The sequence below is a fragment of the Dendroctonus ponderosae genome, unplaced genomic scaffold, assembly GCF_020466585.1.
Source record: "Dendroctonus ponderosae isolate FM_Combo_2020 unplaced genomic scaffold, Dpon_F_20191213v2 Dpon_F_20191213_23, whole genome shotgun sequence".
Lineage (NCBI taxonomy): Eukaryota > Metazoa > Arthropoda > Insecta > Coleoptera > Curculionidae > Dendroctonus > Dendroctonus ponderosae.
Window position 1 is genome coordinate 99228 of NW_026018438.1, and position 27591 is coordinate 126818.

Here is a 27591-nt window from a genome sequence, read left to right on the forward strand (position 1 = left end):
ACTTTTGTTTTAACGCTTTCATCTGAAATCTTTTACCAGAGCCCGGATCTAACGACGCTCTAAAACTTGGATTTAAAGAAAGGAAACTAAGCGATTTGCAATTAAGTGGTGTTAAAAACTAGCAAAGTTAATCGTATCGTAACTGGATTTAAAGTTCTGACTTTAAGTCCGTTTAAGACTAAACCCTCTAAAATCCTGACTCAAAAATAATTGCCACAAAAAACCTTTTCCAACTTTTATTCTAATGAACATTATTTATTATTAAATACTCATTTATTCTCTCATAAAAATCTCAAAACTCGTCTTCTCTCCTTCAATTGTAGCTCAATGAGAACGGATGATCAGTTCAGTTGACCTTTTTTCTCTGTCAATTCAACTGATTTATTTAGACTTTTAACCGCTATTACATAAAGCAACAAACGCTACTTTTGCGGTCGTCTGACCTTAAACGAAATCAAGGTGAACTGTAATTTTCGCTGTTTCGAAATCTAATTAGCACAATTTTTCGGCGCATAATTTGCGAAATTCACTTTAACATGAATTAGCCATAATAAGGGTATAATCAGTTTTCATTTTCTTACCTGTATTCTTGCTTCCGTTAATCCAATTTTCATTGCCAGCTCTTCCCTGAAACAAAAAGGAAAAATAACATGTCTTTAATATTGATTTGCAATTCATGTTTAAAGTTTTCGCTAAGGAAATATCTTTTTGCGAAGTTTTGATAATTTAGGTGTTTATATTTCCTTAAATAATGTTTTTCAATATATTTCCTCGAGATTCTTTAGACAGATTCTCTGCTCTGGATTACTATCATTCAAAAGCAAATTTTGTTCGGTTCTTTTAAAATGTTGGATTCCTTTCGTTCTTAGTTATTATTAGAATTTTAACCTTTTCGAAGTTCGTTACACTGTTTTTAAAAATAGTTGCCATATTAGTCTTCATCAAGACTTGAGTACCTATTGATTCATTCTCGAAAAATGTTGACAATTTTAGCGAATTAATACGAAATTTACAAATAAAAATGTAGGCTTTAAATTGGCAATATTTATGGTTTGGTCTCAAAATGAGACGGTTTCAGAATTTCGAGTTCAAATCCAACTTGAGCTTCAAATTTACCTTTCAATCCTTCCATTTTAACCACGAATTCGTTGGTTCGTTACAACGCTAAACCTCTAAAATACAATATTTATCCAAAACCAGAATTAAAAGTTTATATCGTCGTCTTTCATGTCGTGCGTTTTCATACTGCTTAAAAAATCCTCACCATATTTATTTATCTGTTTCACTTGCTTCGCTCGTTTCTTTCATTTTTTTCTGCTTATGTCGAGAAAAAAACAATTTTCCGTTTTACGTAAATGTAAATGTGTTTTATGTAAACCTTTAAAACGTAAAACGCCTAGTTTTGGTCGTAAAATATTGTCTTTATAGTCAGCATAATGTCAATTTTTTAATTTACAGTGAATATTTTCTTTTTTCTGGCGAGAGTTATTCACTTATATTTAATTTTCACTTTTTTTATTTTACAGAAGCTTAGAAGCTATAGAAGGAGTTTTCACTTCATCTTGAGCTCTAATCATATACTCCATTTTTGCATGAGAGATGGTTGCTTGTTTTTTCGCAGTATTTCATACGTTTTTCCATTAAATTTTGTCATTTGTTTCATTAGCACTGAGTAATAAAACTGAAACAAAAATAAAATGATGCAAATCTAAAGGATTCTCTACATCAAATCAGCGCAAAGTAACCTGCCATCCGGCTCGTTTGCTAGCGACTTCGGAGTCGCCGGTACCCGTACTATTTATATAAATCCATTACATCGTGGCAAAAACTTGCATATTTTTATGCAAAAACAATAACATTTCTATATTCATCATGCGATAGCATTTGTGTTTTTGTGGGTCCTCCTAATTGACTCGGAAACTTTTACAAAGCCGACCGGAGTGCCCCGACAAATTGCAGACAAGCCGGAATGCCTGTCGAGGAGCCCCGATTACTTTATCGTGGGTTGTAGAACGCAAACATGATATACTCATTTGACTGGTTTAGATAGAAGTGATTTGTGGTTCCATTTCATTTTGGCTCCTTCCCTACTTAAATAGGAATTTTCAGAACTAACCAACTCTACCTACCATTGAATAGGGGAAATATCGTTTGGTCTGGACGAGTTCAAGGCAATGGTGGTGGGCGAAAAATTCCTACAGGACAGTGTATATAAAAGCAGATTTTAGTTTATTTAGAAGTTATTAGTTTCATTTTCAAGAATATAAATTGTAATGTTTTTGGAACTGCGCTGTAATATTAGTGCCACTGTTTCTTCCTGAAGTTCCTTCAGTTTCTTCGGTTACGTACCGGGACCTGGGCGCAAGTTTAACGCATAACGTGAATATTTTATCAATCGGTCATTCGATTTGAAGAATTTTTTTAATCGAATTATAGCCTAGTTTGTGGACAAAATTTAAGTTACACGATAAGCAAAATAATTTAATATACAGATCGAACAGAGTGTTTTTTTTCGAACCAGTCACATTTTCCGTCCACAATTTACTTAAACTTTTTAAATTCCAAAGAATCTGTGAAAGAAAAATGTTATTACAAGCTTGGAACTGCTAAATTATGTTTATTTTCTTACGTATGTAGCTCCATAAACGAACAAAACAAAAAAACAATATCCTTGAGCGTATAAACAGAACTTAACTTTTAATGAAATGGAAATTTCCAAATTAAAAAAAACAGTTTAAGTAACTTTCGCGCAGAAAATATGCGAACAAAATTTGAAGTTTCTAAAACAAGTGTAAGTTGGAAAAGTTGTAATGCACGGTCTACATAAATCACTCTGTATACTGAGATATTCTCTGGTTCAATAGAAGACGATCTGGCCCCACCTTTCATTAAGGAAAAATGTTTATTATTGTTTAGCGACTTTAATTGTATTTTAACTCGAAATCTTCATTCACTCGCACACTCGTCAATTTGGTTTATCTTCAATCAGCAGCTTATCCATAATAAGTATCTAAACTTTGACTTCATTGACCGCGTTTTGCAATGCACATTTTTGATGATTCCAATGTAAAAAATCAATTTTTGTGGTGCGGCTCGATCTAGTTGAAACATAAGTTTTCCAAGCCAATTGTGGTCATAAAAATGTTAACTCTGATCGCTGTTACCATTCACAGTAACCGAAACACCAGCTTCATTTGGAACAAAAAATTTGGTCGAATAAACCACACCAACCAGTAATATTTTCTGGGCGAAAAGCCTTCTCATGCACCTTACGTGTCATATTTTCACATCGAAAACAACCATTTTGTATGTTCACAAAACCATTGAACCAAAACTGTGTTTTATTTAAAGAGATGATTTTTCTAGATTCAGTTTGAAGTTTAGTAAGTAAGTTTAAGTTTAAGTAACGCTTATGTAGGAGGTGGTGGAACCGAAAAATTAACAACTTCAGGAGCTCTGGCTCTTATAGTGCCAATATTTCCTCCACTTTTTGAAGTTGGACATCAACAAATAGCAAGCACAGAAGAACGATTATCAAAGATCGTCCATATAGTCGCAAACCGAACGTAGAGTTTGAATAAAAGAACTATTGTTTTGATCAAGTTTATGGAAAATATCCATGGGCTTTACATGAATTTGTACTTGTAGGATCTTTACCTTGTGAAAACGTCTGGATAGTGCGTCCGGGAAAACGCCTTCTCCAATTCCTCCAATTGAAAACTAGTAAAAGTGGTTCGATATCGACGCTGTTTTCGTTTTGGAGCAAAATCGTCCGGCTCTGGATCACTTCCATCACTATGTTCTTGTCCTGGCGGTCGCGGCTCCACCCCAGCCGTAGGTGTAATTTCCTCTGAGACTCCCATATTTTCTGAGGTTTCAGCCGGATGTGATTCTTTAACAAAAGATACATTGTTACACGTCAGAACAGGCAAAGAATAAAGTTATTAATATGCAGGGTGATGAGAAGATCATGAATGCAGTTAATGGACCGGAATTGAATCTGGTCCTGGCAGTCAATTGAAAATTTCCAAAAGGTGCCTGTTAAATTTCCTGGGTTTATCGGTCAATAGATACAGGGCAAAAATAAAAACAGTTTTTGTCGTGTGCTCACTTTATGGTCATATTTATGCCATCTTCAGGGCTCTAAAGGTAAAAACACAATATGTCGCTTTGACTTCTTGGTTCTGACTATGAAAATGGTTCTCCGAATAGTTTTTTCGAAACCTGTGGTTGCATAAATCTGGAGAGAACCTAAGATGGAAACTTCAGTTTTGAATTGCTGATATTTCAAAAAAACATGGCGAAATAGAAACTGTAATACTAAAGATAATACGGGATGCTTTATATTAATGATTGAGCCTAGAATGATGTTGCCTAGACATGCAATTTTTGCGCTACCAGTTAACTACCATAATTCCCATCGGTTTTCTCGATATGGTACCATCGTGTGGCCCCAAAGTTTAGTGCTCGGTTGGGCATCAAAAGGCAACAACCCGTGGTTGTACCACCTGCCCAGTCCGATCACGCATCATGTTCACCAACGCCCGGCAAAACGTTGGATGGCCACCGCGGGATTCATGTTTTCGTGTCAATTTAGAGTGCCATAAAAATATATAACATACATAAAATAAAAATATAAGACACTAATGTAATTGTTCCACCTAGGACTTCTCAGATATTAACAAATTCGAACTCGCGCCGCGCTCTGATCGTCCCTCGTAATCATTGTTATTTTACGATATTGATTTCGTTCTTTTGGCGGTTTATTCAGTGAATTATAGTCGACATTCTCTCTTATATTGTTGTTATTTGTTGCGGGATTTTTCGAGTGTAGGGCTGTAACAATGGGTGATTATCTTGGAGCCTTTTCAGTTTCAGACGTTCACTGGTTGAAACTTGCTGCTTGGATCAGTTTCATTCCTCCGACCACATTAATACCCCAGCAGTGTTCTTAGGTTAACTTTTGCTTAAAATTTCCTTCTTAAATGGTGATAAATAAAAGTGCAAGTGTCTGTCTGTTATGTTCAGTCGTTCAGTGCATAAACTCGGACACATTTTATTCAAATTTGTTCGAAATTGCTCGGTTTTTAGTCGATTGAAAGGCAAATTTGACATCAAATCTCTTATGGAGTATACTTTTTATAAAACACCATCTATATACAGGACGTCTGTAAAATGTATGTAACTGGAACTAATAGATTCACTTGATCAACATACGAAAACCATTGAATATCTACTTGGTGTATAAGCAATGAGGAAAATGCCATTACTTCTGTAATTTTCCCTAAACAGATTTAACTTCTTTATGAGTAGGAAAAACCTGATCAATTACACATATGAAGCTATTTTTCAATGTTTTGTATTAATACAAAAATTAATTTAAATTTGGGCAAAATAAATAACATAACAAATAAATTTTGTCTAATTATCAAAAAGTAGAAACTGATAAGTTTTGTTGGAAAACGGAAATTTATCCGGTAAAAAAACAAATACAAATACAAGTCCAACGGTTCGCCCGCATTCATGGCAAACATCTTTGGGGTTAGTCAATGACTTACAATGAGTTTTGTACATATTTTGTGTACAGAAATATAGTTGTCTACGCATTTTGAACTGTTATTTTTGCTCAACCTAAACAAAAATACACTGTGGATTATTGCAGTGACATCTTCTAATTAAACCGTTTATTACACCCAAAATTCAAAAAATAAAAAATCATCATTAATAACCATAATTTCCTTGTGCAAAACACCAATTAACCACAATGACCAGTCCAAAAAAATCGAGTAAACAATTTATAAATCAATTGAAAGCATGTATGTTTTAGGGCAAACGACTAGTCCACTTAGCTCACTAATTAAACCGTAGAATACAAAGTGCTTTAAATGTTCAATTCAGGCGGTTGATTTCAAATGGGTTTCAAGCAAAAATGCAAATTAAAATTGATACTTCTTTTGAAACATCTTGTTAACCTGCGATCTAAATACCCACATGTTGATTGCTAGCCGATAAAAATAAAGGATTCACTATTAAAACGTGTACGTTGTAACAAATGCTGTGCGAATTATTTCTTTTACGGCTGCGGTCTTGACATGCAGTTAAGAACAATCTCTAATATATTACGCAAATTTATTACGGCAAAAATAAATAAGAAGAAAAAAATGTAGAAAGTAGTTCAATTATAATGTAGCATAGGCAATAAAAGCACTCCTTGTTAATTAACTTCATTTAATCTTAATTGAATATACAATTTTTTCTGATCTTGTATTAACTTTGTCCATTCAAGCCTTAAATTAAATGAGGAAACTGGATTGATAACCTGCAGTCTGTTCAACCAGGTATAGCTATGAAATGAAAAATAGTTTTGTCGTATTTTTCTCGCAAAATGAATAAATATTTGAAGAGTGGAACTAATAGGATTATTAATAATATAGTCAATCCTGTGCCAATATTTACTGTTACGATTGAAAGATGACACAGATTTTTAATCAGGTTAGCGACTAAGTGGATTGAACAAAGTCCAAACTTTTCATGAAGGCAAAAAATCGATTTATAGTTAGTTTGAAAACACTAAACACGTTGACAATAAAACGGATATGCTAAGGCTAATTACACGTCGTTTCACCATTTGAATTATTTCGTACAATTAAATACATTATAATAAAGCAGATCACAATCGTGCTGCTCGTGGTTTTTTAATTTGGTAGAACAAGAACAAAAATTCCATTTCTTTAAATCATTAAAACTTAATTTTATGCTTCGCATAACCCATGACAAGCAGCCTTAGTGGCTTCAAACAATTAAACCATTAACTAAAATGTGAATTTTTTGTCTGGTTCAGGCCTGACCCACACAGAAAAAAGTTCGGAAGCAATTTGCTTGGCCTGTTTAGACCGTTTCCATTGTTGAACCTTATTGAATTTGTGGCAGGTGCTTGGAAAATTGCTCGGCGTGACTCTCAAGCTATACAGGGCGTTACGACTTTCAAATTAGTCCCAGACTAGTGAAATTACGAAATGGTTAATGGTTTCGTGGTCAACGTTTGAACCATTGGTGGTTTTCGGCCTATTTAGACTTGTCGTCGACAGAAATTTTGTCTTGATGTTTCGCTAGCAGGAATGGCTAACATCTTCAGAGATATATCGCATTTAAAGCGAACACTGTTCATTCAGTGAAAATGCTTTCAAAACCATGGTTATCAAGTTTWAATTCGGAAATGAAAAGTTTGTAATTTATCAAACTGAATTATTGCAGAACCGAATATTCTAATCATTCCCCCTAAAGAAACGCAACTTGGCTTCTTACAGAGATTTTCTACAACTTAAAATATACTGAAAAACTGATAAATATTCTGTTCATTTCAAATGCAAAGGAACTAATAGCAGGTAGAAACAAAATAAAAGAGATTTACAACAAATAACAGTCTTTGTTTTAATATTATTTAGAGATATACAATTCCCATTCCAGCGAAGTTTAGTAGTAAAAATTGCTTATTATGACGGGCCGTAAAATTCACATACAAAATGATAAGAAAAAATAGGATAATCGTAATGCACTGAAATGGTTTCTCTGGTAAAAAGGCCACCAAATTCCCAATACTTGTATGTTTTTGCTATTCGACAACATATTTGAACATGAGAAAAGCATTTAAAGATGAATAAATGTTGCGCCTGCTAGCAAAACGTCAGGAAGTAATTTATATCGAAGACCACCTAATAATAAAAATAAAAATCGTCAATTGTTCATAATGATTGATTGATAAATCCTGCAAACCACGATTTCAAAAATATTTCCCTCAATTGTGTCATTTTAAGCTCACACTTGCAATTTTCAACGATTTTTGACTGAATTTACTTAATTGTTTGGTAAGCTAAATTTTATGCACTTTTGGAAGTATTTTGTGAAATAATCTCATTTTCGTGTTTATTGTTATACTATCAAGATAAATTGTCATTTTAAAGTCGCAATCGGTAGATATTTTCACCTCGGCTACAAATTTGGTTACGTTCCACATTCTTTTGGAGTAGTTAAATGAACACCACCGGGGGAAAGTTTCAGTGTTTATCTAAAATAGCGACACGAAAATTTAATTTAAAGCTTGCAAATCTTATAAAAATATATGTATATATAAACCAAGCAAACTCTTGGTTGGGTGTTCACAACAACTAACTAAAGGATTCTTGATTGTGAAAAATCGAAAAATTTCCATAGCTTTGGTCATAGAAATGAGCCAAATCCAGAGAAAAATCTTCAATAATGTTGATTCTTATTCAGCTTAAGTTTTCGATTGGATAATTAATCTTTACGTTGTTGCAAATAGCATCCGCATACTCGATACTTCTCGATTGAATAAACAGGCAGTGATCTGTACCTTCTTTGTGAGGATCACAGTTGAATAGCTCGTGCATCAAAGACTAAAAGCGCGGGATTTTGAAGCAAAATTTACTTATATGTAAATAATGAAACAAATTCGACTAAAGTTTTATCTGAGATAAATTGTCGAATGGTTATTTAACTGCTTGTACTGGGGAATTTTAATCGAAACAGATTAATGTAGAGGGTCAATTAAATTATCACCAAAATTGCAGAAAGCTAGCCTACATACTTTAGTATCATTGAACTCACCTCATACAAAGTCTGAATTAATAGAGCTGCTTTTTCCTTCTTATGCAGGCTTAATAAAATGCCTATTCCTAATCAGTTTAACACAAATTTATCGCACTCTTGGTCTTCCAAGAGTCGTAAAAATCTACCACATTCTTTCAAAGTCTGTAATTTGTCCTCTAATCCAAGTAAAAATTCAAATCGCCCTCGTCAATTGCCCTCGTTAGTCAATTAATATGCAATATACCAGTAAGTGTCATGCAGTTTATTAATTTGTTATGAAATAAGTTATTATAGCAATTAGACCTTTTAGCTAGATTATGGAGTTTGTTGGGCGATAACTGATTAATTAGATAAATGCTAATTTATACGGAAAGCTAGAAAATGTTTTGAAACCCTGGCGTTATTTACGTGCAGTAGATTCTAATTCTAGCTTCATTAGCTAAACCAAACTGATTTTATAATTCCCCCAAATAGGGGCTTTTACATATAAAAAATTATCGGTTATTCAAATCTGAACCGATCTTCCAAAACGCACATTCTCAATCAAAGTCTGCAAACAAATACGCCCTCCAGGTGCAAAGAGTCCACTAATTACCCCAGGACATCTTCGGCATTATGACCCATTGTTGTATTACTTGGAACCGTGGCAAGTACTAACAAACTTAAGGCGAATATCCACGTCTTAAGAGCTTAGGCCAAACATTAACTCTCTTTTAAAATGAAATTAGGCCTTATCTCTTAATCGGCTCTATGGTGAAGGCTTAATGTGACAAAGGTAGAGGCAAAAAGGCCCCCAAGACAGGTAGCTGGTTGTCTTAATACAGTCGGTGGTGTTATTAGTAGAATAACTGCGAAAATAGAATGGAAACTTTCAGGGTACAAAAATACCCAATTGCCACCAAAGGTTGTTATACAAACTGCACTGGAAACATTGGCCAAAGTACTACAATGCGCTGACGACAGTACCTTGATCGTGCAAGGTGAAATAACAACAAAAGGTCTCAAGAAAAACTCTTTCAAAACACATAATAAATATTGTTCAAATACATAGAATGAGAAAGTCATTTGTATTTCTTGTAAATTTTGCAGATATTCCTTTATTTTGGAGTTATTGCAGTTATTTGGTTGAAAATTCAAGAATAAAAATGTACGAATAAATTCACAAGTTAAACTAAATGAGTATGCAACGGATAAATTCAGCAAAGTAAAACACACTCAGCTGTTGTGCCGATTCCTCAATCATTAATTAGTTTTTAGGTGGTATGTTTTGAATTATTGTCTCGGTATTTTATAACCCTGCATAGAGCAGTTAGTGGAGTTCAAAATCGTTTTTCTTGAAACAGGTCTCGAGCAATTACCATTCTTCAGTTCGAAAATGAGGCATGCTTCTCGATCGGGAAAAAAACCGAATCGAGTCCACAGAAGTAATTTGGCAAAACATAAAGCGCTTAATTAATATGACTTTGTTAATGTTTCGGCATTGCGTCCAGTAAATAACCTAGTTGTCAGATGCCAGAGTAAATAAAGATACAAATTCCGAAAGGAAGTTTTTTCCCGGGCATTTTTCACATTGTTCTAAGCGGCTTTGCTTTAATTCGCTTAGGCTTGAGAACGCGAAATACTATTCTCGCTGGCTACAAGGTTGGTAAATTAAAAAAAACCTAATTAAGTTAAGATTGTATCATGTGCGTTTATATGTTGCATATATTATCAATTATGGAGAAAGTTAATGCAATTAAGCGCGGAATAAGTTAAAATGCCCATTTGCATTCATTGTTGGTAAAACCCTGTGATACAATAACAGTTAGTGAACCATGTGTTGAATATATTGACAAATAGTTTACAAAAAAATGCCCAAATGTTGCCTCAAACAATTAGCAGAAACATAATAAATCTAGCTGTTAAATGAACAATAAACACAAGACGACAGCGCTTAATATAATGACAAAGTTCAAAGTGAATACAGATTAAAAGCAAACTAAATTTGACGAAAAGGATCGAGATCACAGCTGTGAAGCAGAAGAGTTTTGCACAACCAGATAAAAAATACAAAAGCAGGAAAAATCAAATAAGTAAAAGTGACGACTGCGAATACAATAGTAATAAAAAAGGAAAAAAGGAGACATGTTTAAAAACAGTTAAAAAATTCAAAGTTGACTATGTTCAAAAGAAAAAATGTGAATTTGAATGCTATAAAATTAAAGAAGAAGAAAGGTAAAACGCGTTTTCAAAAAATTCTGAACTATGCGTAAAATTCAAAACGTATATGTTTAAGAAAAAAATCAGAAGAAATAATTTAAATATTTTAATTTGGACGTAGAAACGTTCTAAATCTGTCAATTAATAAAGTTTTGCCAAATAATCAGTGTCGTGCACGAAAGGCACTAGGGAGAGAGTCTAAAATTCAAGTTGTGGCGACTGATAAAAAAAATAATTACATTTTTGAGATGTTTTTCTGTCCGCTCTTTTGAAAATTGCGTTTTGCTTTAAAGCGATGAAAGCTGAGTGCTGTTGTGAAAGTTCTCCTCGTAAAAAGCGAACTATTTTTTAAATTATTTTTATATTAATTGACTTGTTGTTGAAAAGAAAATAATTTCGCTACCATTACAGATAATTAAATAACTAGGCATGCCAAAGTCTAGATATGGCAAATTTCTCTATAAATTAAAATTGCATAAAACATTATTAACAGCTATAGTCGAAAACACCCATGGAAATTAGATTACGCAATTCAGTTGCCTTTATTGCCTAAACTTTCCACTAGGTTTTATGTGCACTTAATGCCTGACCAGCCTAAATGTGCCTCGCGGAAGAATATGTTTGTTTCACTAAGTGAGATATTTATGGTTTTGACCAACACTGCCGGGGAAAAAAGCAGACAGAACCAATTTTATTCTCGTCGCACTCGTTCTACCTAATCAGCCAGAAATAATGTGACAGTTTTATTATAGCCAAAAGAAAAAAGCAAAGCTAATTTGTTGCACCTAGACTTTCGACCTAATTTAATTATCAATTAATTGACTAAGTCAATTAGCCAACGAAATCTAAATATCTGGGGAAAAAACGGTATCAGGTTTAACTGTCGATAACAAAAACAACCGGTCTTAATTGTCACGCAATTTGGATTTTAATTAATTTGTAATTACCTGCATTATACCACGTTTATTCGTTTACAGGAAATGTGCCGGTCTAATGACTAATATAATGATAATCAACATAACTTTATTTATATACAGGTGCGGAAGTGGACAATTGATAAAGCTGAATGTAGAATGCACACATGCTTTTCTAGCTGATATTATTCTTGTGTTTCTGATAGTTGGGTATCTGCAACAACATTGAACACACTCTATCTAAAACTAGTTTGATGATATAATTATTCGAAACTAATTAAGTATTTGTTGTGCTATTTATATTATTATGACTCATTTGTTGCTCACCACCAATAATTCATAATATTAGTTACGGGAATTTTGTTCAATCACTTTGGGAAGTTCAATAAAGACCAATAGAAATTTCTCGGACTAGCGACTGTGATATATGTGATATATAGTGACTTCATTCACATGAAAAGGTTCATCTTGATGAGAATTCGGCGAAAATTGTCGGCTTTCAAAGAGAGAAAGCCGGTTCCTGGTAATTAATCGAAATGACTGTAGAACAAGCCTTACACATTAACAAGTTGTTAGTGCAGATAAAATTTGTGCCGTTGGCTTGATGCGATCGTAAGGGAGGCACTATACGGGTTTTTACTGACGCCATTCGTATCTTTCACCTGCTAGATACGGTGTTTCCATATAATAATGGTTTACTTGAAAACAATCGAAAATTCCAAGAATGAATCGAGAAATTAACATTACAAAAACAAAATATTCCTCAAAGTTTTGTGCTTTGTTAAACTTAAATCTTCGGTGATTCAAATTTCATATAGAAACTAGACATTTTTATTCTGCAGAAAATGCGACCTTGTTCACTAAGTAGGTTTTTGAAAGCAAATTTTTATTTCTATTTTCAACTATTTGGCAACACTTTTCGACACATTTTCGAATTTATTGCCTGACTATAATTTTTTGCATCGTATTTCCTTTTTTCTCCCGTAATAAGTTTCACGGTAGCTTCATCTGTTTCTCGACACTCAACCAGCAATTTTATCTATCGAAAAACCAAATATGAGATTGAGATTCTTAAAAAAATACGTCTAAAATCAATTTCCGTTCTTAGAGTGTTTGGTTGATGAATTAATGCAAGTAAGAGTCTCGGAGAAGAAATTCCCTTTTTTGCTGATGCAAATGACTCAATTAATTAGTGGTAGTCTAGTTAATTAGACGGAAGACAAGGCATGTGGGTAATGCAAGCAAAATGCATAATCGTTTCATAGAATTGTGATGAGCGCGTGCCCTTACCACCAAGTCTCATTATTATGCAGGTGAATCAACCCAATCCAAATTGGTTCTTGGTTGGAAATTTATTGACGTGCTTGCCTATATGAAGAACGTCTATTTGAATAAGCTGGAATTGGAGGAATGCTTCGTTGCGTTTTTGCTGTCGGCTAACGCTTTCTGCTAAATAATAAATTACTTAATTTTGCACTGAAGAAACCCAGAAGATCCTCAGCTAGTATGCAAATTAGGAACTGGTTTTTCAATTAAAAAATCTAGAAAGACTCTGTTCTCACTGTGATATCAGTTTTTCGTTGATATTCTCAAAGTTTGTGTGAATTCATGAGTGCATTTTCATTCGAAAGTACGATTTTCTAGCGTACATTTTAAAAGTCCTAGAAAATAATCTTGCCATTAGGCTTTGTTGCGATTTTATCTAATCTTCAGGAATAGTTCGAAATGATGGAGAAATTGTGAGGTTTTTAGGATCATCCGCTTTAGCGAATTGAGAAACAATCAAACAGTTTTGATATTTTAAATAAGAAGATGGGCATTTTAGCAACAAAACCGAATAGAGCTGTACTGTTCCCAACTGAATTTCGAATTCGAAAATTATTTTTGTTTGCAGACAAAACATTGGTCTGCACAGTTTTTCTAAATGGAAACTCACACGTTAAATATGGCATTGATTCTCTCAGACTCTCCAACGGGATCCATTTTGTTAATAAAAAAATGTGTGTTTTTGCAAAAAACTCAAAAAGTATTTTTCGTTTCCGACTGAATTTGCAAAATTGATGGTGATTGAAAAGCATTGCCGTTCCACACTTGCAGAATTTCTACTTTTTAATTTTGTGAATTTATTTTCTTCGAGCACTTTATCTCAAATGATATTCAATTTTTTCAACCAATTTTTGCAGGAGCGAGACCAAGGAGGCTGATCTAATGATCTCTTTAACAACTTGAAGCACTTTTTTCTAATGATTGGAAATTATTTACAGAATTCCCATCTGGAACTAATAACAAATGGTTTTAAAAACATGATTTCAACACAATTTTGTGTCGTATTTTGTTGGCCTGTAGGCTGATGCATGCTGAACATCGCAACATACGTTTTACTAGATTAAAATTGAGCACTTGATGTTGGAAAAGTGTTCCCGCAAAATTTCAGTTATTTTTGGAAACAGTTTGCAAAAAGTGTTCACATAGGTTATTGCTTAAGTAAACTTAAAAAAGTTAATTGACACATTGTTTTTGTGCTGTAACAGACAAAACAAATCACAATTGAGGTCCATACAGACTTAATACAGAATCACTCATACCTCTTTTTGTGTGCAGCTTTGACTGCTTTTAGAAGTGAATTCGTAAGGAATTTAATAAAAAAAAACGTCAAATACTTTCTCAATATTGTTCTTGACTGAACAATCAGTACAAAATAGAAAATTTGTTAAACATTAGCTAAATTTAACGCATTTAAGTTAGATCTTTAGAGCAGAAATCCATTTCCTAGTCAAGTCTAGTTTGTTATATTAATCGCGGGTCTACTTAATAATTTATTAAAATAAATTTACCTTATTGCCTTAGAATTATTATTTTCTTTCAATTAATGCCCCGTTTTTATCATGTTTTGAAAATATAACATTGGATGAAGATAGCCGGCCGTTTGGTTTTTGCAGATAAATTTCGAAGAACGATTTTGGATATTTTAAAACAAATTTATTAAAAGACTGAGCTTTATTGCAAAAAAAGTTAGACACTTTTTAATTGCAAATTCATTCAAGCAAAATGTAGGTATTGAAGGTATTAAAATTGGTATGGCATCAGTAATTTTAAATATTTTTTACAGTAGAAAGCTCTGATAATAATCGACTGTTTTGAATGGAAGTGCTAATGACCAACTTTCTATTGAAGACTTTTTCATTGAAGATCCAATTTCAACTGTACATTGTCAATACACATTATTTATAAACATTCCAAGGTTCGATTGGCACCAAACCGGTTAGTATTGAGTGTGTAAAGCAGCCTAATTATTGGCAAAGCAATTAGAATGAAAAGTCCCGATCATGAGATACTTCATCTCAATAAAATTGAACGTTGCACAAATTGACACCATATAATCTAGTTTGGTACTCGTAGCCATGCAATTTCTTTGTTTGTGGTAATAAAACCGTTTCAGTTATTAAGTATTAATGGCCACAATAATTTAATACGAGGCATAAATTCAGTTGTATCGCGTTGATAATTAACCTGTTAAACTGGCCTGTAATGCTAGCAGAGTGATTCCCGGAAAACATAAGCAGCTTTGATCAGTTAAAGAGAAACACCTAAAAGATCGGCAATAATTATTAATGCATCGACACGGATTTAGAAGTCCATTACATTCGGAGATATTTCATCGATTATAAAACCTTCTTCATATTTATTCGGGCTTGCCCGAAAATTAATGAGTGGTCCCGAATAAAAAAATAAAACCAAAACCAAAAACCACCAGACTATTATTAGATCAATGCTAATTAATATTAGGGCAATGTAATTAGAACTAATGGCAAATCAACTCAACGGCAATATTGTCATATCTATAATTAAATTTGAAAAACATAATTAATAATAATCAGACACACCAATTTATATGAAGCAAATTAATTTATTGCTCGTACGGCAGTTAAAACGCGGACATTTAGAAAGGTCAGTCGGTGAGTAATAAAATGAAATGTTCCATTGCGGAGTTTAAGTGGAGCAGAACGTTTGTTTTGCGACAAAAACTCAAACAGAAGAAATCCGCGGAATGAAAATGACAATTTCATTCCGTGTATCGGAAAGAACAAAAAGAACATTCCACTTCAATACAAGTACCTCTATTATCTTTTTCAATTTAATTAAAATATAAATAACCTTAAGGTTACGCACCGGTCAGATTCTTCGAATTATTTTATTGCCAAACGAGCTGTTTTTAAAAAATCACTAATCACTGAAGAACAATTTATTGTTTGGAACCGCCAAAGGTTTCTGATGCAAATGAGTTCCTATTTTCAGTTGTGCGAATCTCAGGCACCCCCAGAACCGGGTCCGAGCCTGCTGATGAGAGCTAATAGGCTCGAAACTGGTATGGGGGTGAAAAAATAAAAAATGAAATGCTCAAATTAATATTTATGATTGGACTGGTGAGTATTACAAACGAAAGTATGGAAACCTAAGCATATTCAGTTTTACAAAATCCGCATCATTCCCAAACGTTTTAATTTAATAATTCATATAATGACTCAACTATCTAGTAATTTTCTTAATTAATAGGTGCGTAAAAATGTGGAATAATTTCATTAATTATCCACCTTGCCGACATTAAACTGAACGTTACACAACTATTCAAAAATGTGTACACCTATAATCAGAAATGCATAAAATTTTAACTTATTTTAGACAATTTTAATGATAAAATCAAGCACACATGTAAGAATGTGGTCAATTTGTTTCAAATCAAATTAATAAAGTATCTGTTAATGGAAATGTAGTAATTAACTACTAGACATTGCTTTTGTAAACTAACTCGCCAAGTGACACAACATTTAAATTTATTTAACATTCCTGAGTATCTAAATTTACGGCAAAAACCAACGTTTTATTTAATCTATTATTACATAAATATTCGTATAAAGTTAATTCTCAGAACCAACGAAGCTTTAATTCCGATGCAACTTGAGAGTTTGTTTTCAAATTGCGCTAATTGCAGTAATGAATATCTCCTTTAGTTCACCTATGATCCGAGTAGAAATTGCTCATATTTCAAGTACCACGAAAATCGTCTGAAAACTGCTGCTGCATTGATAATGTTATTTTAGCGTAAAATTACATTTAAAATTAATATGTAAAAGGGCATTTTAAACTACCATTACGTTTTTAGTCTGTTGATTTTCACTGCTTAGTTTCCCATTTATTAAAATTTGCTCAGTTTGTTAACTATGTGCTTGGAGAATTTGAGGTTTAGAAAATTGACTTTTGCCTGTATCATGTTGTCCCTTTTTATTTCTTAACTTCCTGACATTTTATTTTGCATGGATTTTATTCCTTGATTTCTCAAACTTGCCTGGACAGTGTTATGAACTTTCGTATCGGCCCATGAGGTACATTTCTGTTGTAGGTTTCCGTTCAGTTTTGCTGTTTAATGATAGTTCGCCCTAAACACTGTTTATTTTTTTACAATTTTTCGCAGCAAAATTACAATATCTTTTGCTGTCCGACTATTTGATGTATTTTGACTAGATCATTTAATTGGTAATACTGCTGATCATTCATTCCTGATGTTATGTTTCAATTTAATTCTCGGTTTTCCTTTAGTTTCATCTCGTGTTTTTAGCGATCGCTTTGCTGGTTTATCATTTTTTTAAGTCGCTTTAAACTGCCGCATTTTGCTTATTTTTAACTCGTTATTCTTCAGATTCTTACATGCACTGAATTTCAATTTTCTTTGCTATTCTCGCTTGAATTTACTTATTTTTTTAAACACGAATTTTATTATTAATAATGAATTTTATTCAACACTTTTTTTCCAAAGACAACCGGTACATACAAGATTTTGAGTGTTGTTTTATCATCATTGGTAGTATTTTATTCGTTTCTTTTTTACTTTCCAATTGTTATCGGTTTCATACCTCATTTTGCCATTATTTTGATGGATAAGGTCGATAAAAGTGTACTGTTTTAAAACCCTCATCGATTTATGAAGTTTCTGCGCTTGTATCGTTGCATTCCATCTGAGGTTTGCTTTTGCATGTTAAACTTTTTTTTAATTTCTAGGTGTCTCGTCATTTTTATTGCTACTGGATTTTCTGAATAATTTTCCATGTCCGGTTCGAAATTTCATTTATGATACCATAATAGTTTCTTCTTTGCAAAGTTACTATTTTATTTTTTTGAATTTTTCAAAACTGAGAATTTTGTAATCGATTTTTGTTTGCATCGACGTAAATTTCATTGCCTTTATTAATTTCTGTCGATTCTTTTCCTGCTAGTTTCGGAAGTGACCAAGAAATTCTAAACTGAATTGGAAACATTGTTGAGTATGGACTTGTTTCTGTTTAAGGCATTTAGATGTCGACCGCTATTAAGCTTGATTGATCCATATTATCTGCTAGCAATATATCATTAATGCTCTCTCTATAATCATCTTTTCAAAGCTTCTTTATTAGCGCGATGTTATGCAGGTCAAATTGGAAATTTTCACCATATCTGTCTCCTTGATGAAGAAATTATTTAGGTATAAACCATTTACCTAAACCTTCATAATAAATCAATTTCTCATTCGGAAATGGTCTGTCTGCCATATGCTGCAAAGTAAATTAATAAAAATGCATCAACTTCTACGATGAACGTGAAAATCTCGTTTGTAACAGGATTTTCGTTCGTCCGGGCACCTCTAGGCATTTTACTTGCACCGAGCAACTTCTCATTTACATTATTGCCGTCAAATTAATTTAGCTCTAACATTAAAGATGCAAATTAACCTAAAGTTAATTTAAACATGAGATAAACATGTCTACAATTAATAATAAAATTATCTTTCGTTTGTGCCTTGATCTAATACCTTAATGTTTATGAGCGATGACACTTTACGGTAATAAATATGAATTGTAAATAAGGCTGAGTCAGTTCATTTATTCCAAGACCTATTTTGCATATTTCTTGATAGTACTGCGATGTTCAATTAATGCTTTTTTCCGTGTTTTTCAAATCCAAGTTAAGTGATGGATGTACGAGCCATTATTGGTTTCAAATAAAACATATAATAATCATAAACTTATTGAAAATTATTTTTCATCGTTTCATCATTTCTCTTACACTGCTTGCAAAAGTTTCCTATTGCAACTGTATAGTTTGAGGCAAACTTTAAACTCTATGGGGATTTGTGCAACTGGGTACTTAACTAAGTCTCCAGTGTGCCAAAATTAACCCAAAAGTCTTAAGCAAAAAGAATAGAAAGAAGGAAGCGGCAGCATACTATTGATATGGTATTGATAATATGGGTAAGCAGCTTAGTTAATCTATTACTTAGTTAATCTATGGTAAGCAGGTAGTAAGACTGACGACCAACTTCAAATGTAAAGAAGCAGACACAATGCTAATCTTAAACTTTAGGAGAAAGCAAGGATTAACAAAACATCTCGATACAAATAAATACAGTTACGGTCAAGGATTTGCAGGAACATCGCAATGAGCACAATAAAGCATTAAAAATATCAGGGAAAACTGATTTGCACAACAACAAAATCCCCACCTTCAAATTGAACTATCGCGTAAGTTGTGAGTGTTAGTCACTATCAAAGACCTCGAAAAAATAACTGATATAAGGCAAGCCTAAAAATCAAGTGAACGAATATTGAGCTGGCAAACAAGGTCAATACAAGACACTAAGTTAACAGAGCAACAATAAAAATATCTTTAATTTTATGCATTACAACAAATTACTACAAGCCAATTACTACCAAAAAGTGAACCAGTTAAATATTCGAGAAAAATGAAATTGCAGCCAAGGAAAATAAAAACGATCTACACAGATAGGCTGAGAAGAGAATTGCAAAAATAATCAAAGCACCAGACTTTGTGAACAAAATTGTAGATGCTGTTTACAGATGTGGATCTAAATATTAGCGTACTTTTAACAATAAATCGCGATTTTAACAGAAGAACGAAAGTTGAGAATTAACAAAAAAATCTGATTAAAACCTTTTTAAAATTGAATACACAACGTAATATTATGCTCAGCGCAAATACAGTTAGATCGCAATTAACAAAAACAAAACTAGGGAATGATGAAAATGAAACATCTGAGCCTCTCGGACATTGATTGCAAATAAACAGACAAGTTCTTTTTAGAAAATTCAATTAAGCGAAAGTAATAAAGTTGAGCACGTTATTTAAAGAACTAAACAATGTCAGTAGATAGACAGAAATAGAACATGTGGATTTGAGTCAAAAACTAGACAAAGGAACATTTTTTCCCTTTTTGTATATTACTTATATTTTTATTAAATATACGGTTTTGTATAACGTGAATTCCGGGATCATCTTTTTCGTCGCAAATTAGTAAACCGTACACCAACGACCAATTACCAATTTACTATTTATCAAGTTTTGATTTTTGGTATGTTTTATTTTAAAAACCGTTGGTCGCTTTTTGAAGTCCAACTAATTGTTTCCACTAAGCCAATGATAACACATTATTAACGGAAAAGGCAGACGAGCGTCGCCCGTGCCCGATAAGCACGAATTAAAACAAAACATTAGTATTGTACCTTTTCTAATAAGGTTGTAAACCGCTTATCTAAGTTTATCAAAGTTGTGTCCAGTGGCCACTTTACCTTTACTAGCTGGTGTATCGGAAGAATTTGAACTATTTAAAAATTTTTACCTGACTGCACTTTCGAACCATTTGGCTTGTGCTTGCGACAGTTCGACGAAGAAACCTTTCACGTACAAGACCGTTTTTTTGTTTTAAAAAGAACTGTTAAATAACACATTTTATATGGCCATCCATATACGACCGAACTACTTCTTCTGATCCAACTTGGGATTATCAGAGATAATTTCATGAGTGCTTAAAGATTGATCAGCACAAAAAAAAAATTATAAACTACTATTTTATTGGTAAGATATGGTCAGATGACCGCAATGTTAAAAGTTTGTAGCCATAGAAGAGGCTTCAAATGAAGTGATTTTTGCTTTTCAAAAAATATTTTGAAAACTTGTTGAAATTATTTTTAACTTATAATACGTTCGCTTCGAAAAATGAACAAAGTGTTTTGAGTTTAGGTTAATTAGTTAATTGTTTCTAATGTTTCCTTTTATTTTGAAGCCTTTCATAAAAATGTAATAAAAAATGTTGAACTTGAGGCATATTTCTAACACTTAAATGAAAATTTGTAACTCACAGATGCAAATCCGCTCAATACAGAAGCTTTTTGCCTTATTTTCAGCTCTTAAAATATGAGGCATTTTAAAATGAGTTTAACTTCAAATTTCAAATTATTAGTTTTAAGTCAAAATTTACCGTTTATGGGCAAAATTAAAATGTTTAGGTTTAATTACAATATATGTACTGTTCAATATTGAAACTTTGGTCGAAAATGGCAAGAAATACGGGTTTAGTTGATAGGTTAAAACACAATGTCCAATAAAAGGTTTCAAGTGAATCTTGCATGTTGTTTTGTCATACGAATACCAACGATTTTCAGCATTTATTTAATTGTTTTTTTTTATTTTGTATTTAATTTAACATTGTGGCGCTTTGGATCGCAGTTTTAGCGTGTTTTTATGTCAAAATCTCGGCAAACTAAAAAACTGGAAATTTGATTACTTTCAAGTTAAAAAATTTGAAGAACTAGACTTTATGTAGGTAAAACCCCTCATGGTGAAGAGCAAATGCAAATAATCTAAATATGATTTTATCAAAAGAGATGATGATAAATTGTGGATTGAGCCTCGATTACGGCTGTATATTATTTTTGAACACAGAAATATACAACAATTTTGTCCAGTTAATATTTCTTCTACGATGTGTTCGGAGACCAGTATCAGAAACTTGTTAAAATGCAATTGTTATTAACAATTACTGCAAACAAATTAATCAACATAGATATGACTATGCAAAATATGTAGTTGGGTTTCCAAAACCTGTCCTAGCAATGAGATATTCGTAATATGAAAGCAATGCAAGGAATGCTGGCTAAAACCTAATGAAAGATATTAAACATCGAAGACAGTATTAGGGAGTTAAGTTAAACAAGCTTTGTCTACAGGCTAAAGCGATAAAGGCTCCATTAGTCAGACCCAGTCAAGATAGTGTAAGTGCACGTATCAAATGAGCTTTAGTTAACAATACAGCTACGCGACACTGCGGCGCACTTTAGACCGGTCAGTTTTACGTTTACTTCTTCATAATCGCGCTGGTACCACTCAGATTGACGACGAGAGTCCAAAAAAAAAACAATCCGCTTTTTTCGTTATGTAGCTTCTGTCTCTGCCTTATCGATACCAAGAAATACACGCCCAAAGTCTAAGAGAATTTTGTCTATAATATTGAGGTAGAGTTTTTGGAGAACTTTATATTGCTGTTCCGATAAACTAAGTGATTATAACTACTATTTGCAGGTCAATTGACAATTGGTCTGATTCCTCAAGAGCGTTTTTTGGGGTTTACTCAAAAGTTTTCTTTGCTTAAGAACGGTTAACAAAGCTGAAAATGGAGATAAGGCAACCTTTTAGTGCGATACGCTAACTAAACTACCTTCTGAGAGTTTTTCAAACAATAAAGCTTCTATTTGATGATTAAACCGATAGAGAATGGGCGCACTTAAGAATAGGCGTCTAAATGCTCAGACATTACCTCGATCTTTTTGTTATTTTTGGTCTTTTAACATAAATATTTTGAACCTAAGCGATGGTTCAAGAAGGGTCACGCTACTTTTATCGACAAATAAGAATTTTTTTCCGACAGAGTTTACCTGAATTGTCTTGATTTCATGAAGTTTGAGATTTGCGTGTTTTTTTTCGAGTTGCAAAATCGACTCGAACATGACGCTGCTTTTTTCGAAGTTTGTCAAGAACGATTTGAGCCATAGAATTCGTTTAGGCATCGTTGGATAGATAATTGACAGTTCGATTCTGTCATAACAACATAACTGAGGAAAATTGAGTGGTTTTGACTCAGAATGGAAAGTGTCCATATTAGACACTTAGTTGCAAGATTATGCCAAATTTTCATGTTTTCCGTCCCGTTCTTGCTTATTTCTCGGAAGCAAAATGAACAAGAACGCTCACTGTTACATCGTTTCACATAGAACTAAAAGGCCTTTTTAGAAAGTGAACCATCGATAAGTAAATGTTGGCAGTTTTTGGCAAGTCTTGATTTGAAGAAGTTTCAGATTTGCGTGTGTTTTTTGAGTTTCAAAACCGATTCAAACATGACGCAGCTTTTTTCGAAGTTTCTCAAGAACCATTTGAGCCACATTTCGTTTTGGCATCATTGGATAGATAATATATAATAGTCATAGCAACATGAGTGGGAGATTCGAGTAGTTTTGACCCAGAAAGCTGAGTATCAGACACTTAGATGCACGATTATGCCAAAATTTCATGTTTTTCGTCCTGTTTTTGCTCATTTCTGGGAAGTAAAAAAAGCAAGAAAGCTTGGTTTTTCAATTTTTACACCATTCAAGAGATAACTAAATTCCCTTTTTAGAAAATGAACCATCTATATGCAACTGGTTTCAGTTTTCTGAAAACTTGTCTTGATTTCAAGAAGTTTATTATCAGATGATTAATATCAGATGATAGTCAAATGAAAAAAAAAATGAATATCAGATGCAATTTGAGATAATCGAATTAACCGATCGATTTTATCCTTAATCTGTTCAAGCATTCCGTCATTTTTTAAAGATTTTCGAAAGGTTGCAACAAGTCTTAACAAGTGAAAATGTGTTCTAAATCCGGCTGATGTTAATGCATTTTGGCTAAGAAAAATATACAGTTTTAATCCAGAATTTGGCACTTGGACATAGAACACAAAGCACCCGCACTACGGATTTAACTGGAAGCTTATTTGCCCTGCCCATTCAATCTATGGGGGGTTAATCGTTCTTCTCTATAACAAACCGTATTTCATTACCAATGCTACAAGTCCTTATTGATTGGACTGGCAGCAAGACGATACATCATTCTGCTGCTATATAATATATAATGTAATTCAAAATGTATAAGTAGATATGCAAGTACAGCCCATATGCCAATTGTCATTAGCAACAAATTTACCAAATTTTTTTTATTGCTCTAGAAAAAATAGCTTACTTATTTAGATTCCACTTGATACCACCCATGGTCACCGATATGAATGAGTTTTGTGTTGTAAATACTTCATTAGTGCTTCTTTACAATTGTAAATAAAACACTGTTTTTAAATATCTTTTTTATAATCGCGATTAAACCCAATTTGCACTATTTTGCGTCTTAAACCCTTTTTGTGCCTTTTTGCATATTTGGTATACACTTCCGATGTTTTATTTTACTAGAGTCCTACAACCGATCAGATGAACCGATATAATCCTTATATGGACTCTGTATACCTATGCAAGAACTAAAATATATCTTTTATAAATTCATACAAGTTACTTGCTGTAAATTAAGTAAACAATGGGAAATTGGGAAATCAGACAAAACTGATTCTACGTTGCAAATTATTTTTATTTGGAAATTTACTTAATATAAATCCAAAATTATTATACAAGTTATAGAATTCTAAGTTGCTGCTGATTTTTTACACATTTTAACTTGGATTAACACCCATCATGCCGTGAAACTCTGCTGTATTTATGCGATCAATTTCATTTAACGTAAATTCGCCTAAAAACTCTTTTACAATTTTCCATATTTTGATTCCTCTTGACTGAGCCACAATGCATTTATTTTGCAGTTTTAGAAGCATTTTATTGAAAATCCCTAAATATTTTAAACAAAATTGATACCTACTGCAAATTCGTAAATTCGTAATCTGTTTACTCAATCAATTTCATAAAGCGGAAAAACGCCTATAAATCCTTTTTGCATTTTTCATGCTTCTTTCTTTTTGACTGAGGCCCCAGCTCTATTATAATGGGCTTTTTTTGAAGCATTTTATGGATAATCGCTTATGGATTGAAACAAAACTGATACCAATTGAAAATTCTCAATCTGTTTATTATAATTTGAAACAGAAAAAATTCTACCGGTTTATTTTCTGATTATTTTGGATTTCAACCGGTCATGTTCATCAAAAATTTCATAGAACGGAATAACGGCTAAAAGTGTCTGTTGCAATTATCCGTGCTTCTTCCTTGTTTGACTGAGTGCAATATTATATTGAGCTATTTTTACCAATTGAAGAAATTCGCATTCTATACCTACTATAATTTTAAACATACTTATTAAACTTTCACCGGTTTGTTTTCTGATTGTTCTGGACTTATTAAAACCGATTACATTGTGGTGATCAATCTCATAGAGCGACAAAATGTCTTAAAATATTTTTTGCGATTTCTGTTTGTTTTCCCTTTTTTACTGAGTCAAACTCTATTATATTGTACTATTTTTAATCATTTTAAGCCAAAACACTTATTGTGTTTAATAATATTGATACTGATTTAAAATTCGCAATCTGATTTCGATAATGTTAGGATTATTTCAATAAGCGTCAACGTGTTGTGCATGTAATATCTAACAGATTTTCGTAAGTCATTCGTTTCAATCCATTGTATATTTTGATCGATATCGCATATTTTTTGAGCTCTTTCAACTCTTTTGCAAGCGTAATGTTACTAATCCGTCGAGAGTCCAAAGATACAGTTTAAGATTTACAAAACCGTCTTTAGATCAAAGAAAAAAGTCAATAGGTAGTTGAAGTCACCTGAAGAAGAAACTATTGTTAGTTTTCAATAAAACTACGGCGGATATTGGTAAAGTAATATACGCCAGTATTAATGAAATCATTTCAAATATAAAATCGATACAATTATTACTATGAACACAACCAATAAAATGTATTTAGTTCAAATTTTTTTTATGAAGTATTCAGTTTTTCGTTGCAAGTACCATCACTTTCGGATTATGCCTATTTTGATGCTATTGAATATTCCATTGCCTAAGGTGTGCCTTTGTTATTGTCACTGACTTTTAACGTTGTGAAATCCGACCTTTCCATTTTTGGATTTACGCGGCTCAAAATAAAACTGTAGAACCAATTCACAACAGTTTTTCGAAAAACTGTAGCGAGATTTGATGAGTGAGTTCGAAAAGTTTCCGGTCTAGCACCATCCATAGACGAAAACTATTTTTAAACCAACGCAGCAACATGAAACATTTTTCCTTATTAGTCGTTCTATGATTCAATTTGTGTGACCACATTAATTACAATTATCTGATGTTCATCAGTTTCTGATGAATCTGAAGGAATTGAACTTCAACTAGTTTCCGGATTAATATTAGGTATCATATGCCTTTAAAGCAGGAAAAGCGTTTTTTACATACAGAGCAAATTTTGAATTAAGCGTTGGTTGATGGAACAGATGATAAATCCGAAGATTTCAACATTGTCCTAAGCAGACCTGCAGGTGATGTTGCAGCCAAGTTGGTTGGCTCATTATAGTAGAGTCCCCATTAACAAAACCAATTATGTGACTAGTAAATCACGTCCCACCATCAGCACAAATCGACACCGGAATCACTTAATACTAGAGACACTCACCCAGGGCCGCTGGTGAAATGGTAAACCAAAAACAAAACTAAAACAGTTGGGACTAGCCACAAAAAACTACACGGCGTACGTAACGAAACGTCTACACTTACTTTCTGTAAGCAACTGGTATACCTTCGTTTCACCAGGTATCGTGTTACCTGACTTTTAATCAATTTGAACCAATCGGCGTTGGGGGCGGCGGTTTACCTGGTGCTCGGCTCCAATGCGCCCAATGGGCGGACTTACGACTTGATTAAAATAATGGAAGTCAAAGTTATGAAAATACTATTATGGGAGTTAATTATTTGTAAACATTCCCTAATTGCTTTAAATATATATTAAACGGTCTTGTATAAATTGCTCGATTAAGGTTAAGAGGATATTGATATCAATTTAATAACATCAATTTCTTTGTAATCGCATATTGGTTGGGTTGTTTCTTTTTTACTTTCGATGTAGACGTGGAGCTGCTAGTTACTAGTTTATGCAATGGCGTATATTCATACCTACTGAATTAAATGCCAGTTCTCTTTATTTTACGGCTTAACTTCACATGGTCCGAAGAAGGACCCATAATATTTTAAGATTAAAACCCTAGTTGTTTTCGGTGGTTCATTGAAAATTCGTTTACACCAAGAAAAAATTTAACTAGTTAGTAAAATAACCTTTTGGAAGCAAAATAATACAATAGCATTTGAATTCAAAAAAGCAGCAGTTGACGTTGGGTTTCCCACCAAACAACATTTTTTCTCGTATATTTTAGTTTGTTTCTTCAGGATTTTGCTCTGGAAACTACAATTCACACCTGTTATCTCCCCTTTACCAAACTGCAATATTATCATGTAAAATGTTGACTCTGACTAATTTATGATGAATTTCTAATATATTAAATAGGAAAAACACACAAAAAATTATGTCAAAAGGATTATACTGTTGATATTTTTTTCTCACATTCGAATAACTGAGCAAAAATCCTTTGATAAAATCAGAACATGAAAAGAGAATAATTTGAAGCTTAATTAACAGTCAATATAGTAAACCAATAAATATAATATTCCAGCCCAGAGACAAATCCCAATCGGCAAAATACTTTAGAAATTGAATTTAATTTTTTTTCTCTCTCTCTGCTAAGAAGTTAAATGTTTCATTGGGCAAGTAGCTGATTTTATTTAAGTACGACACCTTTGATGAAACCTTATTCAATTTGCTAAGAACCTCTGTCCTCACATGCTTTTAAATTTTGCCATCTACTCTTTTCTTGCATTTCCTTTAGTAATTTTCCTTCAGCTCTTTGTTTTTACTGTTTTATTGTTCTCAAAGCGTAAGTGCGGTTTTGTCTGAAGACTTTCGTCT

The 27591-nt window shown here is 32.9% G+C and overlaps 1 long non-coding RNA gene across 1 annotated transcript; it reads right to left on the reverse strand.

Annotated features, from left to right (window-relative positions):
• Positions 1–563: 563 nt before the first annotated feature.
• Positions 564–26369, reverse strand: LOC125503683. Its single transcript, XR_007281016.1, has 3 exons — positions 26248–26369; positions 3658–3892; positions 564–627 (listed from the first exon to the last, which is right to left on the reverse strand). It is a non-coding gene; the product is annotated as an uncharacterized LOC125503683 (long non-coding RNA).
• Positions 26370–27591: the final 1222 nt, after the last annotated feature.